Below are 6152 nucleotides of genomic sequence, written 5' to 3'. Positions count from 1 at the left end.
GGAGTTAGGGATGCAGGAAAGTCTGCAAAGAAGCGCGCTGCCGCGGACGCGCGGAGAGCCTGAGACAAACGGAGGCTGGAGCGGGGGAGGGGCCAGGCTGATGCAGATGTGCGGTGGGAGGGAAGACCGTGGGGAGGCGACCAGCAGGGATAAGGGGGATACTCCTGGGTCCACCCGCTCCCTTTCGTTCCTATTTTTAAGGTTGGTTGCTTTGTCAAGGGGGAAACAAACTTTAAAAAAAATTTTTTTTTTCCTGAAAGGACATCGAGGGGCTTGGAGAGTGGCAGAAGGAGGGTCTAGGGATGGAGAAGTGTAGTAATTGCCACGCATTTACGAGGTCTGTGTCTTCAAGCTCAACCACAGGGAGAGTGCCCGTTCTAGAACCCTCTCAGTGTGTGGCCCACTGTCCCTGCCTCCGGGTCCGAGGACAGGTGGCTCGGAGAACAAAGTCCTTCATTTCCTAAGGAGTCGGCAGGACCACTTACCATCACTAGGGGGCACTCGCACGCAAGCAGTAGTTGAGGGGCCTGAAGAATAAAGAAGAATAAGCAAACCTACAAGGGAGAGATTCAAGAATGAGGGCCACAGTTTCGAGCGTACGTTGCATTTTCAAAATCTTCACCACCGAGCTGCTTTTTCTGGTCCCCCGGTACTTGAGGCTGGATACTTGGTCACGACGGGAAGAACTACCGGACACCAGGTGGCAGCAAATAGCAAGATACAGAATAAGAGCGACTGACGACCCTCCAAGGGCCTGATTGCCTGGCTGGCAGCGCGTTTCTACCTTGACTGGCCGCTCCAAATTATTGTCATACTCCTCATATTTGTCTTCCACTCAAAAGCCATTTCTCCCCCTTTCCAGGCTGGCAGCGCCCCGATTTTGACGTGTCGAACGCCCCCCTCCTACAACCAGGGCAGATCATGACCGGACAAGCCAGTCAGGCTCATCTGCTTCTCGGCATTGGTGGGTTTGGGGACCAACATGTGCCCAGATCCAGCCATGAGCACTGCGCAGGATGAGCATCTTCTGGGAACAGGTTTCCTAGCTCTTTAAGCCCCAAGAAAACAAGAGCCTTTATTCTTTTTCCTGCCAGTATGGAGGAGGCTCATCCGAATGAGGGAAGGGGCGGTGGACTATCATTCTTCCCTTGATGGGTGCGGAGGGGTTGGGAGCCGTGAAAAACAGGAGCGGCTCCCAGGTGTGATTAAGCTGTCTTCAAGGTCCCGTGCAGCTACATTTTGGAAAATGAGATAGAATAAAATACCAGAGTGCATATAGGAGGTAAACATTGTTATGAAAATTCTGTATCTGGGTTGCAATAAGGAAAACTACTGCTCTAAATAACGCCCCGTCTTGCTTAAAAATACAAAATTTCCTCTAGAAAGGAACAGTCTATCACTAGAGCAAGCAGATTTCAGGCTTTTTCAACCTTTTTTTTTTCCAACCTTCTTGATATTATCTCTGTTTATGATCGAATTGACTGTTCAGCAAATGGTTGGAGTAGCTAATTATAAACCTAAAAATCACTGCGTAAAAAAAAAGGCCTTTGATTATATTCGTGAGCAACCAGATGGGCTTTGGTCCATATATAATTTTGTGGATTAAAAAAATGCGTGTAGGCTCCATTTTCAGTAGACCTACGCTGACCCTCCTCCACACTCATCCGGTGACAGCTGGAGAACTTTCTAATCGATTTAATGATTTAAAATTTTTTATGATTCGAAAAGTCTAAGGATATACACCATTCAGATGGTAAAATAGGAATGCGGTGAAGGTTTTTAAAAACAGAGGGAATAGAGACACTGACAGTCAAGTAAATGATACTTCTGGGGACTGCAACATGTCCTGCGTATGGGGTAACAAGCCCAGAGAGGGTTACAGTTCAGCCACCTTACATTTTAGCTCCAAGGTGGTCAGTCCTACCGGGAGCTACCGCGAAAGAGCATGGACCCTGCAACGTCGCTCTACCCACCACTGTGTGGGGTCGGGTACATCGCTGAGAGTCTCAGAACCTCATCTGTCACGTGTAAAATCAGGTAATAAGAAAACACCCTGTCTACCTGCAGGATTGCTGTGTGTGAAGATCACATGCTTCCGATATGCTGGGCACATCAATGGCTTTATAAAATCCACAGAAAACAGAGAGTAAAAACCCATTTAACTGATGCGACCGGAACAAGGAATTTATAGCTTAAAGTCAATTACAGACTCGAATTACAAAAAAAAAAAGTTCCTGTGTACTTCTGACAATTTTCACACACACACACACACACACACACACACACACTCTCTCTCGCTTTGGATCAGGGGCCATGGCTCTTTCCTTGAGTGCGAGTCTCCTGTTTTGGGGTCCCATGGATTTTTTGCTGCTATTGTTTTTGTTTTTTTACGTATAGCAAACCCAAAATGTATCACCTTTTTGGGTTGTGGGTTTGGTTTTGTTTGCGTGTTTGTTTTGTCATTGCGACTGGCTCATTTATTCAAAAGAATCTTTAGTTTTCCGTGAACAGTTTTTAGCAGTAATACAACAGACTCAAACATCTGCGACTCAACTAAAGTTTTCAAAAACTGAAAAAATTTAAACAGAATTCGTGATGGTGAAAACCCCATGTTTCATGGTAGATGCTTTTCCTAAGTTGTTTTTTAAAAACCAAAATGTTATCGCCTCTGACTTCCAGTTTTGATTTCTTCAAAGGGGAGCATGAACTAAAACGTTAAGGATACGCATGCTGGATCTTTCTAAATTTGTGTTACTTTTTTCAGTCTGTCATCTCACCCACGTGTAAGTCAAAGCATTATTTTAGCCACTTGCTTTTATCGAGTCATTCAAATTAGTTTCCATTGAAGCAATTCTTTCTGCATTCACATTTCACTAATTTACATAACGTTTAGTCCATGTATATAATTCAAATTAACAAGTAAAAGAAGTAACGTTCCACAGCCCCCCGGTGGGAGCGGAAGCGCACGGCCTGGCTGAGGGCGTCACTGCGGGGGCATCGGTCACCATGCTCTGAGGGCGCAACTGAGAGGCTCCATCTGAAGACTCGAGTGGACAGTGCAGGGGGGAGCTCTGACTGGAGTGTGAACCCCATTTTCCAGGTGAGGCGATCGAGGCTTAGAGTGAAGAGACTTGCCCATTGTTTATGTGACTCGTATCTCAGAATCTCGAACACAAATACAGGGAGGAGAAACTTAGCCCAGCCACGTAGAGACCAGAGAAAACATCTATGAGGTGATGCTTGAGCCAAGACCAGAAGGGAACAGGAGAAAACCAGGCAAATGAGAGCAAGAACACTCCAGGCAGAGAAAACAAAGTTTAAAGTCCAAAAAAGAACATGAAAATGCAGATTTACAAAATGAATCTGCTGGTCTGGAGCTTAGGAAGGAAAGGGATGGGGGTGGGAGAGGCTGGCCATCCAGACTGGGATGATTTTCTGTGTTAAATTGTTCACATTTACTGAAAGGCCCCTGGGAGCCATCAAGTGACTTTCCTTGGAGGAGCAACAAAGTCCGGTTTATATTAGGAAGATGACCGCCACGACCGGAGGGACGGGGGACCAGAGTACAGACGACCTGGGAGCCACCGCAGGGAAATGAAGGGGACAGCCGTGAGGACCTGCGTGAGTTGGAGACGCCCCCACACGTATTCTCTTCCCACTGGGTCTCCCCGCTTTATCCAGGAAGTGCAGGGAGGAGTGAGGGAGCGATGTCACTGCAGGGTGTGCCCCTGCCGTCCCCACTACTGACTTAGAGCGGTTTCCGGTCCTATTCGCTGCCTGCCCATCTTTCCACACGTTTTGGGGCTTCTAAGTGGGACACTCATAAAAGTGCGATCATGGGTAGTTAGGGGGCCATCTCTATGTAGGTTAAATATGTTTTTGTGGGCTAGCCCAGAAACCATTAAAACATTACATGTCACTTTTATAATTAAAAGATGGAAGAGCATGGCCTAAAAGTTGAAAATAAAATCACACAAATGAGTGCAAATAGATATTTATCCAGTTGGTGGCATCAACTCAGAAAGGAAACTGTAGCAGGTAACTTGAAATCTCAGTATTGGGGTATGTCCTAAAGCACACCCGCCGCCAACTACTCCTAACAGCAAACTGCCCTCAGTCATCACGCCGTGGGTCGTAATGTTGGCGTGGATGGTCTGAGACTGTGGAGTGGACACTCTGGGGTTATGCTCAGAAGCAATTATGTGATATTCTATCATTCCTGATACACTAAACTAGAATTCTTAGCAGGGGATCAAAAGAGACACAGATCAAAGAAATTAAGTAAAAGCTCTGTAGCCCTGATTTAAGCGGGGAGTGGAGCACCAATATTAGTTCATGTGTTTCATCTTAAAACAAAAACCAAACTTATTACCTTAGTCCACGGTCCAGGGAGCACCCTCACTGCTCGGTCTGCAAACACCAGCAGAGAGGACCAGGCCTCCTTGAAGAAAGTACTGCTTTCGTGTCTGGCAGGAAATGTGAGATTGCCCTGAACATCCTATCGTATCACTTGGCAAAGATGCCACCAATGACAACCAGGGTCATGTGAAGTGGACCCAGGGGACAACATAAGAAGCGTCTCACTGGCCGAAAATGGGACAATTTGAGCATCCACGAGATAAATAACTTCAGTAAAGTGAATCAAGTATGTTTGCATCTGTGAATTGCTAATCTCTCTCTCTCTCTCACACACACACACTCACCACTGGATACTGTGAACAACTCATTGTTTTGAAAACTAGACAGTTGAGTGCTTTATTGTGTTTTCTAAAAAACGTACCACTAGGTAGCAAACGGTAGATGAGAGGAAGCTTCTATTTACAGCGGTATTTTACTAATAAATGAAGGGATACTAGAATTACAATATCATCATTTCTCAATCCCTAATTAATCAATGGATCAAAAAGAGACAGCGCACAGTATGGAAAGCAAGCAGGCGATCCGAAGGGAGGAAAACCCAGCGGGATGAACAACGCAGTTTCTTGAATAAACTGCAAGGGAGGAAGAGAGGGATGGGATACAGCGCGAGCAGACGCCAGACCAGCAGCCTCAGCGTTACCCTGGACGTTGGCAGAAGTGCAAATTCGCGAGCCCCGCCAGACTCAGAAGCAGCAGCTCTGGGTGGAGCCGGCAGTCCGTTTTAACAGGCCTTCTAGGCGATTCTGAAGACTCCAGACTAAAAACCATGACCACAGAGTGGAAGAGATTTGCAATGCTTACCTAACAATTGTAATATAGTTATCTTATTTGGCTCCCCATTAAAGAAAAAAAAAAATCTAAAGAGTTTTGACGTCTATGATTTGATATCAAAAAACTGTCACTTTTTTAGATGTGTCGATGGTACTGAGATTCCATGTGTTTTTAAAGCCCTGAAGTATTGAAGGTTAAAAGGTACGACGCCTAGGATTGGGGGCAGAACCAAGTGAGGGTGGAGGCCGGCAGCCGTGGCCATGAGCCTGACCATGAGAATTACAAGCGCTGAGCTGCACAGTGGGTACCTGGGTGTTCTTCACGCTATACTTGTAAAGATTTTCATTTGTGAGATTTTTCCATTCTGAAGTTTAAAAACTCAAAGGAAAAAGTAAATTAGACCGTAACTTAAGCAGAATCAATCCAGAGAAGGAGAAAGTATATGGTGCTTTTACTTGAATTGAAAGGCAGTACTGAAATACAGCGCTAAGCATATTGAAAAAGCCCCGCTACGTCTCGCAGATGGCGAAACGGCTCGGGTTCGGATGTGCGGGAGCTCCGGACGCTCAGGCCACTGCCGTCATGCTCACCCCCCGACCCCCAAGGACGACTTCTCCCACGGGAGCAGGGGGCCACCGCCCAGCCAAGGGCGTGAGCATCTACATACAGGTGTTTTCCGACTTGCACCTGGCTTAGATGTCGGAATGCTATCTGTTAAGAAATTCAGGCTTACCTGCATTTTTAAAACACTTTTTTAGCCTATTACCAGTACAAGCTGAGTAGCCTGATGCAGGTGTTAATAACGCTTGATTTTTGTTTTTTGTTTTTTAACCTAGAAAGGGGACAGTCTGTCCTTTACATAAGCAAAGGAGCCAAGTCGTGTGTTTTGAGAAATGTTTGGAGGCTTCTCTGGCTTGAAACATCATCTCCAAAAGTTCAGTGATGGTCTGGTTCTAGAATGC

At 46.0% G+C, this 6152-nt stretch overlaps 1 long non-coding RNA gene across 1 annotated transcript; it reads left to right on the top strand.

Annotated features, from left to right (window-relative positions):
• The first annotated feature begins 3533 nt into the window (after window positions 1-3533).
• Window positions 3534-5263, top strand: LOC120617720 (uncharacterized). Its single transcript, XR_005657011.1, has 2 exons — window positions 3534-3621; window positions 4474-5263. It is a non-coding gene; the product is annotated as an uncharacterized LOC120617720 (long non-coding RNA).
• The last annotated feature ends 889 nt before the right edge of the window (window positions 5264-6152 follow it).

The sequence above is a fragment of the Pteropus medius genome, unplaced genomic scaffold (assembly GCF_902729225.1).
Source record: "Pteropus medius unplaced genomic scaffold, Ma_sr-lr_union100, whole genome shotgun sequence".
NCBI lineage: Eukaryota > Metazoa > Chordata > Mammalia > Chiroptera > Pteropodidae > Pteropus > Pteropus medius.
The sequence above is the reverse complement of the archived record's forward strand: the minus strand, read 5'-3'. Positions and strand labels throughout refer to the sequence as shown.